Genomic DNA, 14,086 nt, shown 5'->3' with positions numbered 1-14,086 from the left:
TGTGATTGGGCTGTATTGTATGAGAGACGAATCTATTTTCAATTTTAAAAATTGATTAAAAAAGAAAAGAAAAGGAAATGGTATGGCTTACAACATTGAGAAAAATTGTATTGTTTTAAATATAAATGACGGTTTAAATATAATTTCATAATTTATTTCTTGAAATCAATGTATGTGTGTAAAATAGCATATATATAGCTTTGATTATGGAGTATGACCAAATCCTATAAAACTTAAGGAGATACCTTTATTCACATGGCATACATTCATACAAACACACACATATACATTAAAAATAAAATAAATCTTTTCAAAATACATAAAAGTAAATAAACTATTGTATTGATTTTGGAAATGTCACAGAATAATTTGACAGGTACGTTTCATTTATAAAATGGAATTAGTATCAGATTTACAAAAATTAGGACTAACTTTTCTCCCATGTTATACAGTACCTTAACTCTTTTGAAGACAATAATTATGTTAAATTAAAACTTCCAATACAGATGTTAAAACAAAATAGAAAAAAATTGTTGTTAAAGTATTCACCACTACACTTGGAGAAAAGATGGAAATACAATATTATAAAATAGCAAATATGGAAAATTATCAGCATGAAAAGATCATGAAATTACATTCTCCAAAAAATAACTGAAATTATAGGTAAGATAATTTATAAGGTAATTAATTAGAATTATGAATAAAAATCAATAACACTTGTAATCACCTGTACTAATATACATTTAATGCAAAAGAAATATCTCATTTATTAGTGCAATAGTAAAGATCAACTCCCTGGAAATACAAGATATTTTCAGGGCCCTTCTGAAGAATCAAAACTGTAAAAACTCTGCTGCTAATCAAATAAGACTTGTATAAGAAAATAACTCCCTTTGTTCTGTTGTAAGATATTATGAATGGTAAATTATTTGTGATATCAATATGAATAGACAATGTAATTTCAACAAATTTTTAATGTAATGTTCACTTTATAATTTGAAGATACAGAAAAAAAGCTATTCTAGAAAATGAATGTGAAGACATTGTCAGAAACATTTTGAAGGAGATATAAGGACTCTAGCTATAAGATAGCAAAACACAACACAAAGCCATGGTGTTACTGTATTGTAGTGTGAATTCTAATTGATCTTAATAATTTTTTTTTTTTTTTGGCTTTTCGAGACAGGGTTTCTCAGTGTAGCTTTGCACCTTTCCTAGAACTCACTTTGTAGCCCAGGCTGGCCTCGAACACACAAAGATCCACCTGCTTCTGCCTCCCCAGTGCTAGGATTAAAATCTTGCGCCACCACTGCCTGGCTTGGTCTTAATAATAAAGACCCAGAATCAGATATTAGGATGAAAGATGAAAGATCAGAGAAGTAGAGCAGCCAGCTACAAGAAAGACTTCTTACCTCTAGGAATCCTCAGACTGAAAGGGCTGAACTCCTGTCTTGTCACTTCCTCTCTCCACTCAGCCATATCACTTCCTGTTTCCTCCTCCCAAGTGCTGGGATTATAGGTGAGTGCTCCCACTGCCTGTCCTCCAGAGGCTAGCTTGGCACTCTGATCTCTAGGCAGGCTTTATTTGTTAAAGCACAAATAAAATATCACCACACTGTGACAAGAACAAAGCACCAAATTAGGGACACATTCACATTCCCCAAATAGGCACAAAAGAACACTGGAAAAAAATATATTAGTTTAGAAATTCAAACTGATTTGCATATATTTGTTGGCCAACAAGCTGCCCATTTGCTAGGCAGAGGCATCAGAGATAAGTTGTCATCTTAGTTTGTACGCTAACATAAGGTTTTCATGGTTCAATTATTTTAAGATGTTTAAAATTAGGAAACATAAAGAAAACAAATCAAAATAATTAAAGAAAAATAATATACTGAATAGTTAAAAAACCTCAGAGATTTACTTTGAATATTTATATAATAAAGAAATGAAAAGGTTTAGATGAAAAATATGTTAATACTAATTTAAATAGCACATCCTGTAAGCATATATTGAAACATTATGTACTATCCTATTTGTATATACAACTTCTATGGATATTTTCATATTGTTAAATATAAGTTTAATTTAGATATTCCTAGTTGGTCCTTGTTTACACTCAGAAGTTATTTCTAATTTTTCCTTAATTAATGTACATCCACTTTGAAAATGAATAGATGAGTGAATAATTAAATAAACACATAAAATTTAATTTAAATTAAAGTAGCTTTAATTGGAAAGATCCTTTCCTACTTTATGAAGTCAGAAACTTCATAAAACTTCCCAGATATTATTAAGCATAGAAATAAAATAAATATTTCTATACAGATTTAGAATCATATCTAAAGTAAAAAAAAGTAAAAGGAGATATTTTAATATGGAGTATACAGAATAAATAACAAAAGTTCCTAAGAGAAGCATATAAAACCAAGCAAAAGTCTATTGATAAGTTAGAAACTAGACAGATCAATAAATATAGTTCACAGAAACAGCTAAAGAAATACACAAGGGAAATTTTGCTATATTCTCTCACAATTAAAGAAAAGAAAATGAAAATAACAGCAAAGTAACATTTTTCATTCATTGTTTTGCCTGAAATTAAGGAGCAGCCTAATCATTCTCATGAATTACTGAGGGACAGGTACACCAAAAGTGAGATTGGCTGATCTAGTTAAGATAAAATCTGTACAATTTAACCTATTGGACAATTGCATGTTTAAAAGCATCCTATAAATAGTTTTGGCCACATATGTACAGAGATATTGTTTATATTTATCTCCAAATGTCAATCAAATGATTTAAAGTATATCCATATGATGAATTCTCCACAGCTACTCCAAAGATGGAGAGTTTATTTCTCTACAATTATCAAAAGATGTTCAGTCTGTATTTAGTTAAAATCAACAGAATGATTGTTTTGGGTAAATTTATACCATATATATAGACACTAGTAGTTCTTTCAAACAATTCTGGAAAGCTATACACACACAATATACACACGTGCATTTACACTACACACACATAAGTGCAATTACACTCTACTACACACAAACACACATGAACACACTCTACTCATGCACTTCACTCACATAGTTTGTTGAAGTGTTCCTTGAAAAGATGACAGTAAACTTGTCTTTGAAAGAAACATATTTTCATTATTTTTTAGCTTAAACTTGATCTGTATTTACCGATGCGAACAGTTCCTTAACAACAGAAATATTAAGAGACCAAATGGCCCTATTTCCATGAATATATGAAATCCAGATGATAATAGTTTTGAAAGACTGCTTTATACCTAATATAAAGCAATTTACAAATAGCTAAAAATATTTGATATTGAACACAGGAACTTGTATTTAAACTATGAGCATTATATAATTGATTATATGTGAAGGTGTGGAGACTCAGCATTCACACCTATCACTAAGCATGGGTGATCTATATTCAGCCTTGAACAAGCAACTACACCCTAGGAATTTTGCTTAGTTTCCATGAGCCTTAGTTTCATACTAATATGGGAATAATAATAATTGTGGTAATAATGGTAAGCCCATTATTACCTACCTCATAAACCCATTGTACAAATTAAGTAAGAAAATGACCATAAAATTTTATCACAGCTCCTGTCACAGTAATTACTTATGAAACATTAACTATACCAAAATAGTAGAAGAAAAAGTTTTACAAAGACATGTCAGAGAGAGCAATGGAGAGTCAGAAGGAGTTCGAGAACAGCTAGGTACACAGTGAGATCTTGTCTCCAAAGAAAAAGAAAGAAGAATAACACCAGCAGTGACAACAAAACCGGGTTGGTTTATCTACCTGCTTTTACCTTTTAGCAACACATTGCTAAGACCTTACCCATTGTCCACAGTATGTTGTATTCTCTCCATTCCCAAGCATACATCACATAAATAATCACTCAGCGTTATATCATTATAACTGTATGCCGTGCAGCTTTTGCTAACTTTCTTATATCTTATTAACATTGCTATAAATCTATACCTTGCACGTGCTGTGTTTACCTTTTCACATGCTGCTTTCTGCGTGCTGCATGTCTCTCTCAGCCTCCCTCCCATTCTCCTCTCTCCTTGTCCCACCTACTTCCTGCCTGGCCACCTACTTCCTGCCTTGTCACTGGCCATCAGTGTTTTATTTATATAGAACAATATCCACAGCACAGTACATCTTACAGTACACAGGATTTTCCCAGAGTGCATTTCTCCTATCCATTGGCAAGACTTTCTTATCCATCCCTCTTGTCTATGAAGTTGATTCTCTTTTCTCACCTCACCAGGCAGAATGGGGGAGTCTAGTGTCTGCTGTCATTTGATAGAATACAGGCAAGGAGAGCAGTTTGCATCAAAGCCATCTGAGTTCTAACCTCAGTCCTAAAACCTACAATGTGTGGCCATAAGAAATTTATTTTCTAAGGAAATTTGCATTTGATGAAGAAAACTTTTCTTATGTAGACATAAAAAATTCTTGCTGAGTTTATAGGGCAAGACATAACAATAATTAAGAAAACATACAATGTTCCCTGAGTATTAATAGTTGTATAACTGTTTACTCTCTTAGCACAGCATTAACCTCTCTCACATCTGAACTCATTATTTAATATGCATTATAAGCCCCTTAGTTCTCTCAGTCACTCTTACATGGATTATTATATCAGCCTTCTAAGTGGACTGCATGTCTCCTTGTGGTCTCTCCTCCTTGCCTTTATTGTAGATTCATCTTTCTAAACTGTTCTCTTACTATGCCTCTCTGCTGTTCAAAATTCTTTTATGATTAAACATGACTAAAGGCTAAACTCCTGTATTCTTCCAACCCCATGACATCTTCTTCCATTACCTTTGTGCCCCAGTGTTCTCCTCACTTTTCCATTCCTGAGATTGCTTCAGCTTGATCTATTTTAAGAATTCTATCCTGTGGAATATCATCTTACTTTCCAGCTCAAACTGTCAACACTTCCTTATAGGTGAAGTTATTTAATGTGATCAGGTTTCATTTATACTTCATAGCTTTATACGTCGAGGTCTTTTCACGTGTATGTATTACATTAACCCTCTGTAAATATTTGTTTTTCCTGTAGTAGATGGGGAAGTTCCTATGAATAAAGACTGTTATATTTATCATTATAATTCATCACACTGAATTATACTTTAAACATAGTATTCTTAAATTTAAATAACATTTTATTAATCCTTAAGAATTCTATAGTAATGTTTTATTTTAATATTTTCATGTTTTTCTAATTCAATTTTATTTGATACAATATATTTTGATCATGTTTTCCTTTCTTCAAACTCCTCCCAGATCCTTTCCAGGCAGCTCTGTATCCAACTTCATATTTATCTCTCTCAAAGACAAAACAAAACAAATGAGTAAAAATCAAGGCAAACAAATATAAAAAAATCAAAAAAGGAAACCAATAAGACACAAAAAAATATCAAAAACAAAAACCACACACATAAACACAAAACAAAACAAAACAAATTTTGTATTAGCCGCATACTCCTGGGAATGGATTCTGCTCTAGAGTGTAGTTAGTATACCCAAGTGACACTCCATGGAAGAAAACTGATTTTCCTTTTGCCAGAAGGTGTTGGTTACAAATAGTTTCTTGTTAAGGGATGGGATTTTGTGTCCATGTTTGCTCAATGTTGGGATTTTGTCAAGTTTAAAACTGTGCAGGTCTTGTGTATGCTGTTGCAGTCGTTGTGAGTTCCTATGTATATCAATCCTGATGTGTCTGCAAGAAGCTGTCTCTCCTTACAGTCCTCTACCACTGCTAGTTCTTACAATATTTCCATTTCCTCTTTTCTTTAGATTCCTAATCACTGAGGGAATAGTTTGATAAAGACATTTCCTTTATTTATTTATTTATTTATTCATTTATTCATTTATTTATTTTGGTTTTTCGAGACAGGGTTTCTCTGTGTAGCTTTGCGCCTTTCCTGGAACTCACTTGGTAGCCCAGGCTGGCCTCAAACTCACAGAGATCCACCTGGCTCTGCCTCCCAAGTGCTAGGATTAAAGGCGTGCGCCACCACTGCCTGGCAAAGACATTTCCTTTAGAGCTGAGTGCTCCAAGGTCTCTCGCACTCTGCACTTTGTCCAGTTGTGAATATCTGTGTTCATTGCCATCTTCTGTAAGAAACTTTTCTGATGAGGATTGGGAGATGCTCTGATCTCAGGATGAAACAATTCTCATTTAAATAAAGCCAATGAGCAACAAGCCTGGCTATAGCCTACCTTAGTACCAACTCTGTGAGTATTACACACAGTGTAATGATGATTTATTGTTGTTGTTGCGGTAATGAGTGAAGGACAATGCACCAATAATTCTTGGTATTTGGGGATCATTGTTTTTATGCTAGGCATTGCTCTAGGTATTTTATGTCAGTGGCCACATTTTTATCCTAATATTCCAGCTTGGCTTTCTCATTAGATCTTTTTTAATAGGTAAGAAAACTGAGAATTAGGGATAGTAATACCTAGCTCACTTACCACTATCATTTATTTAGTGTGATAGTCTTGGTTGACTGGATCTGGAATGAACCAAGAGATGTACCACTGGTCACACATGGGAGAGATTTTTTTCATTAGGTTAAATGAAAAGGGAGGAACCATTCTAAACGTAGGCATTGTCTTTTGATAGTACCTCACGTATAACACAAACTAAGGGGAAGGCGCATTGCATTTTCCCTACTTGATTTCAAGTCTTGCTAGTGAGTTCCCCTACTCTTTTGCTGCCACTCTTATTATTGCTGCTACTGAACTCCATTGCTGACATCAGAATCCAGAAAGCAGAAACTCAGTTTCTTCAGCCATACAATGTGGATTGAAAACCATTGACTCTCTAGGAGTCCTCCAGGCTTCCTCCTGAAGATTGACAATACTGAGGCAACCAGATTTGTGAAAAGAGCAGTTATTGGTTCTCATTCACTCCACTATGAAGACAGCCATTGTGCAAATACCCAGGCCACATTATGTAAGCTGTTCTAATAAATATCCTTTTAATATGTATTTACACCATCACTATTGTTCCTCTAGAGAACTTGATTACTGCACACTGTTCCCAATTCATATCATCTAAGGGGATGTAAGTTCTTTTTAATGGAATATTAATGATATTCTAGACACTGGCTGGCCTTTTACATTTGCTTTTACTTATCAGTGTTGCTATTTTTGTACATAAAGATCCAGAGCTTAAATGTTTTTTTTTCTTCAAAGTCATATTTATTAAGTAAAAAAAAAAAAATATCTGCTCGGCTCTAAAATTCTTCATGTCTTACATTTGATAATACATTTCCCTTATAAGTGCTATGATGGTCTCTGTAATCAGGAATTTCTCTCCTGCCTGCCTAGTCCCAAATAACCACTCAGAGGCTTAGTATTAATTATAAATGTTTGGCTGATGGCTCGGGCTTATTATTAGCTAGCTCTTACATTTAAATCAATCCATTTCTATTTATTTAAGTATTGCTAAGTGGCTATAGCTTATCAGTCTACTGGCATGTGGTTCCTGGGGAGGCTGGATAGTGTTTCCCAGACTCCTGAATCTGCCTGAATTTCCCACCTCACTCTGTCCTGCCTTGTTTGAAGTCAAAGCAACTTTATTTATCAACCAATGAGACCAAATCATAGTCACAGCACATAGAAGGACATCTCACATCAGGTCTCCCATTCCTATTCTTAGGTAAGAATGATCACTAGTTTGCTAGGCTATCTCATGAAATTCATGCAAGACCAAGTAAAGAGGTAAAATATAACAAGGTCTGTATAAAAAACACAGTTTCTTCAGCCATACAATGTGGATTTAAAACCATTGACTCTCTAGGAGAGTGTACTAGCCTTGTGGTACACTTTGAACTCTTCCCCTAGGCAACTGGGGAAAACACTATACTCTAGCAGGGGAGAGATAGGAAAAATGTTTGGGTAAGCTTTTTAATCATGTCTGCCAAGGTGCTAAGTTAGGTTTGAGTTAAGAAATGGTTAAGGGGCTTACTATTTAGTGATTTTGGCAATTACTTTTTGAGAAAACTTTGCAACAATAAGAAGTTCATTGTTGCCTTCCATATATATGTTAAAACCAATGTAAAAATTATAACTGCTATTTTCCATAGGCCTAAACTTTACTTTGTGATATTCAATGGGGATAAAAAACCCTTCAACAAGAAAAACGATGGTTGTACTTCTTAACATTATTATATCAGGTTAAAAGAGATGCTGAGGTACAGCACTTAGGTAGGTGTGTGGGAGTGAGCCTCCTCTTTATAAAGGAATCAATAGCTATCCACTAGCAATGGCTACAAAGTACCTTTTAAAACTAATAAGTGTGGAAGGGCTGAATTCTTCATAATAAAAATCTTTAAAACCTTTATAAAATTCCCCTGTAAAGACAGATTCTAGGGAGACCCATAATTATTGAAAGGCAAGGGGAGAGCATCAGGCCATTTCACATAAACATGGATGGTACAGGCCTAAGCCAAGAAGCTGAGGGTAGGTGAATAAAACCCAAATGAGAAAATGAACCAGGATCAATTTTTCCTCCCAATGTATTTTATTGTATACAAACGATAAAGCATAAACAGCCTCTGATTTCCCTCTAGACTCTGCTGTTTTTCTATTTTTTTCCTCCAACAAAAGCTATGTGGCTGACATTGAATTGCAAATTCTGTCCTTCAGAAATACATGCCACATTCAGACTTCATGCACTCATTTTGTGGCAGTTAACCCTATTTTTGTTTGACTGAAAGCTTTTCCCCTTGAATTCTAAATTCAAGCATTAGTTGGCATTTAGAATCTTCTTTTTTCCCTCTGTAATCTTAAAAATAGTAGTGGTGGGAATAATCACACTCCTTCAATCTTTGCTCAAAATATTGGGTTATTAATTTCTGTTCAAAATGCAAGAAAAGAGAATCTTCTTAAACTGCAATTCACCCCAACTACCCTTCCAAGCAATGTTCCTATTTTTAGCAAACTTTTCCAATGTTCTTCTTCAAAAACATCCCGCAGGATTTGGGACAAGCTTTCTTAATTTATTGTGAGACAGGAGGAGAGAGACCAGGATGCCTAGCACCTGGTGGTCCTGTTCTCCTGTTTAATTACCTACACTTCAGTTTCTTCCTTTTTTCCTGCAATGAAGATATTAAATCTGAGTTTGAAAACATATTTTTTAATTTTTTTCCATGTATGATCAATCAATAATGAGTGTCTCAAATGTTGTTTGGATCCTTAGTTAAACTTAATGTTCAGAATGAAATAAAGTCATATTTGATTAGTAATATCTATCATGAATACAGGATTAATAGAACATCAATGTCAATATTTTGACATTATGGGGCTATGTTACTCTTCCAATCTGTGTGATCCTTCCTACCTGCGTAGAACAGGACAAAGAATACCTCTCTTGCTAAGCAAATATATTTAAGAACTATCGGAAGTTGGACTAAATGTTCCAGAGCAAATTAACTGAACAAGGATAAGAAAAAGTGGAAACCTAGGCACATATGTTTGACCACCAAATAAGAGAAAAGACTACAGTACATAGAAATGCTATGTGTCAACTTGTAATTATGGTAATGGCCGAGACAAACACTGTCTCTGAAGTTGGTTTTCCCTGGTGTGGTGCTCAAAGGACAGCCGTGTGTAGGCAGTTTATTGCCTGGACCACAATCAGCTCTGTTCCATCAGCCACTCCCCACTAATCACTAAGAGACTTATTATTAATTATAAATGATTGGCTAGTAGCTCAGGTTTATTACTAACTAGTTCTTACAACTTAAATTAACCCATTTCTATTAATCTATATGCTTCCCTGTGGCTCAGGACTTTTAACTCTCCTGCATGTTCTGCTTCCTTTCCATCTGTCTGGTGACTCCTCTCACTCTACCCTCCTTATTTCCAGCCATTTCTCTGCCCTGAAAAATCCTGCGTAACTATCAGCCAATCAGCTTTTCATTGACAATGAGAGCAACACATTTTCACAATGTACAGGATTATTCTACAGCAGTTGTGTGGAAAGAAGACATATTTATACAAGACATAGAGAAGGGTGTGGGAGCTTTTTAAAAGATTGCCTTAAATGGATGGAACTAGAAAATATCATCCTGAGTGAGGTAATCCAGACTCAGAAGGCCAAACATTGTATGGACTCACTCATAAGTGGATACTAGATGTGAGGGAAGGGATGGCCAGACTCCAACGCACAGCTCCAGAGAGGCCAACTAACAGGGAAAGACTCTAGGAGGGACATATGGATGGCTCAGTGAAGGAGAAGTGGATGAGATCTACATAAGCGGACTGAGAGTCAGGGGATAGTGGCTGAGGGCAAGGTGTGGGGCATGAGAACATAGGGAAATGGGAGGGTCAAGCTGGAACAGGAACAGAGTGGGAGGGCAGGGAGGGAGATATCATGATGGATGAGGACATCATGGGAATAGAAAAGGGCTGGGTGCAGGGGAGGCTCTCAGGAATCCACAAGGATGACCCTACCTTGGAGTGCTGGCAGTGGTCTAGAGGGTGCCTGGACTGGTCTACTCTGGTGACCAATCTAGTGAATACCCTAACCATCATCACAGAGCCTTTGTCCAATGACTGATGACCAATATGCATCTGTCCAATGACAGATGCAGAGATCCACAGCCAGACATCAGGGTGAGCTCTGAGAATCCAATCGATGAGAGAGAGGAGGGATTCTGCAGTTGGGGGACGTCGAGATCATGATGGGAAGACTTACAGAGATGACTGGCCACACTAGTGGAAGTCTATGAACTAACTGTAGACTAGTGCCTGTGAAGCCCCCATGGGACTGAACTAGGCCCTCTGGACATGGAAGATGGTTGTTTAGCTTGAACTGTTTGGGGGGCATCTAGACAGGGGGATCCGGATCTGTCCCTGATACATGGGCAGGCATTTGGGATCCTGGTGACTGTGGTGTGATGCCTTGTGCAGCCTTGGTGGAATGGGAAGTGGCTTGGACCTGCTTAGGTTCTGTGTGCCTGGCTCTGCTAACTCTCCATGGGAGACCTTAATCAGGGGGATGTGGGGATGTGGGGTGGCTAGGGAGGGTGGAGTGGGGGTGGGAGGAGGGAGGAGGGTGGGATCTGTGAGTGGTATATGTATGTATAGTGAGTGGAAAATTTCTTAATAGAGAAAAATTTTAAAAATGAAATAAAAAAGATTGTGTTATGTATATTGTATGCTGAGAATATTTCCAATAAATGTCCAGTAGCAGAAAATTCCATCTTCAAAACTTCATAAACCTGGTCTCTATGGTAGGATTATTGAAACATTTCATCCAAAGAGACAACATTGAGTGTTACTGTGAAAATTATTTGGGCTGGAGCAATATTGATGGTTTCAAAAGCAATCTAAGCCCTCAGACTCAGATTTCTATTAGGTCTAGAACTCATGTCTTCTAGTTCCCAACCATGCAACAATATACCAATAGGCATCTGAGCATTTGAAATGGGACTAGTCGAAGTTGAAATGAGCTGTAGGTGCCTAAGTTAACTCCAGAATTTAGCTGTAGAATGGAAAATAGGATATAGTAAAATAATTTATTAATATTTTAATACATAATGCATATTAAAATAATAGTATATTAGATATATTGAATGAAACATATTGTTAACATTAATTTTATTTGTTTTAGTTTTACTTTTGTAATACAGCCACTTGAAAAATTAAAATTCTTAAATTGTTTTCACAGGACTTTTCTTTTTTGATGTTCAGATTAAACAACTGTTCTAGTCTTCCTTTTCCCTTTTAGAGAGAGGGAAGAAGGAGAAAATGGAGATATGTGAGAGAAAGAAAGTGTGAGAGATACATGGAACTTAGAGGAATCTGATTTGATGGTAACATTGAATAATAGTAAAAAATATATACTATGGTTTAAATGCATGTGTCCCTCTAAAATTTATGTCAGGAAATCAAAACCCTCAATTGATGATAATAAGAATTGAAGACTTTTGGAAATAAAGGGGAATTATGACTATATGATTCCCTCTTTTCTCTTTATACACTTCTGAGATCTCTCATACATGGGATTGGATGAACAAGAGTGTTGGTGTTCTTCTGTAACTTTATAAATAAACTGGTAAGTTTATTGGACCTACTGACCACTGTTTGTTGATTCTTGTCCTAGAGTCTTGTGAAGTAAATATTATTGATCTTGCCCTGTTTGCCAATAATTGACTAAGTTTCTCTTACAAATTAGAACTCTTCTCCACCCCCTCTTCTGTATTTCTTTTCTGTCTTTCTTCTTTCTAATTACAACATCATTACAATCCAACACAAGCAATAATGGTAGAACAGCATTTTCTTCCAATTTGAAACATTATGTCCTGGGGCAAGATTCAAGAAGTGAGACCCACATTGCTAAAGATACCATACACTCATTATAGGACAGAGACATGGGCTGTGAACTCACCAGTAATCTTTCTTCCTTCTATCTATTTTTCATAATGTTAGAGGGTGATATAAAGGCTGATAGGAGAGGGGGAAAAAAGTCAGTGGCTCTACCTGGTGCTGAATTCTGTGTTTCACAGTACTCACCTGCCTGAAAAAAATCTACCTATTGCTGCTATTGTGCAAGAGTGTTTATAGGGTCAACCAACTGCTTTTTTGATTGGATGTGAGGCCTTTTCCAAAGGAGAGATCTCACACCTCATTCTGTAAACATGGTCAAAGGCTTTAGGTCAGGAAGTCTTAGTCCCAAAAGGAAATCATACTGGTGTGGTATTGTTCCCAAAAATGTATCTAATAAATTTATTGGGTCAGAAACACACTAAAAAAAAGAAAATGTCATACACTTTAATTACACAGAGATAGAAATCTCTGATCTTGTGAGTTCAACCACATTGAAATAGCAAGATGAACACACTTAATAGAAAGCAGCAATAATGGTAAAAGCAGAAAATATATAAAAAAAAAAAAAAAGCACAACAGAGTAATTCAGCTGAGAATCAGGATAGACTCAGAGCTCAGTCTGAAGACAAAAGGAATCAGCGAGTGAGATACTGGCTGTTCTGTCTTCTATCTACAGCATGACCCAATAACTCACCTCAGTTTATTTTATTAATAAACTTTTAAGATTCCTGCTACATACTGGTGTTGTTTTTCTAAATTGCCATATTTTGAACTGATTTCTAATTATTTATGCTTATAGTCTTTGATTAGTGCTCCTTTCAACCTTGGTCAGTGAAACTGCTTATCACAGAAAGTAGCTGTAGTTAATGAGTAGTAGTTAATGATTCATATCTTTTCAAAGTACTAAGAATAAGCACATGAGAGTGATCCTCCATATATTATGGTAGCAAGTTTAACAAAATTATAATTTTAAAAGGACTCAGGAAGTAAATATACCTTCCCAGATTCAAGAACTGAGCAAGTCTCAGGAAACTACTGAAAATGTACATGATCTGCAAGTTCACTTACTCTCCTAGGTTAGAGAAATCGGCAAGGATCCCCACAGGAAGGAGACTCTCCTACCTTACCTTTGAAGCTGCATACAGGTCTCTCAGAAGCTCTATGGATACAGATTTCTTGAGTAATAACCCATGCTGGAGTGATATAGCTGTCCCTGATTTTCCCATGCTCCTGAAAGTGACCCTTCATTTATACTGGTGTAAATGATCTCAATAAACACTTTGGTTTGCTAAACTGAACATTGATGTAGTTTTTACTTTGTTCAGCCTGCTCTGTGTATTCCTACTGGGGTAAATAAACATTTGTCCAAATCATCCCAGGAAAAGTCTCACACTCAGTAACACACATTTATGCTGTCATCCAAATGTACAATCCATGTTCAGGTGGTATCTCCCAATAGGACTAAAATTGTTAATTTTATTGAATTTTTCTCAAACTGTAATCCAATTAAGATTGTTACATTTAATATGCTTGATATGCCCATTAAGTCTACTCCAGTCTAAGCATTTCTTCCACTCTTGTTATGTTTATTTATGATGAAAATATTTCTATTTGAGGTATTATTTGCACTCATCAATGAATCCTACATAGGCATGCAATTCTTGGAACAACCCAGTTACCAACTGATATTTACCAGTCATAGTCC

This window comes from Peromyscus leucopus, chromosome 2 (genome assembly GCF_004664715.2).
Source record: "Peromyscus leucopus breed LL Stock chromosome 2, UCI_PerLeu_2.1, whole genome shotgun sequence".
NCBI classification, from domain to species: Eukaryota; Metazoa; Chordata; class Mammalia; order Rodentia; family Cricetidae; genus Peromyscus; species Peromyscus leucopus.
Note: the sequence above shows the minus strand (reverse complement) of the source record.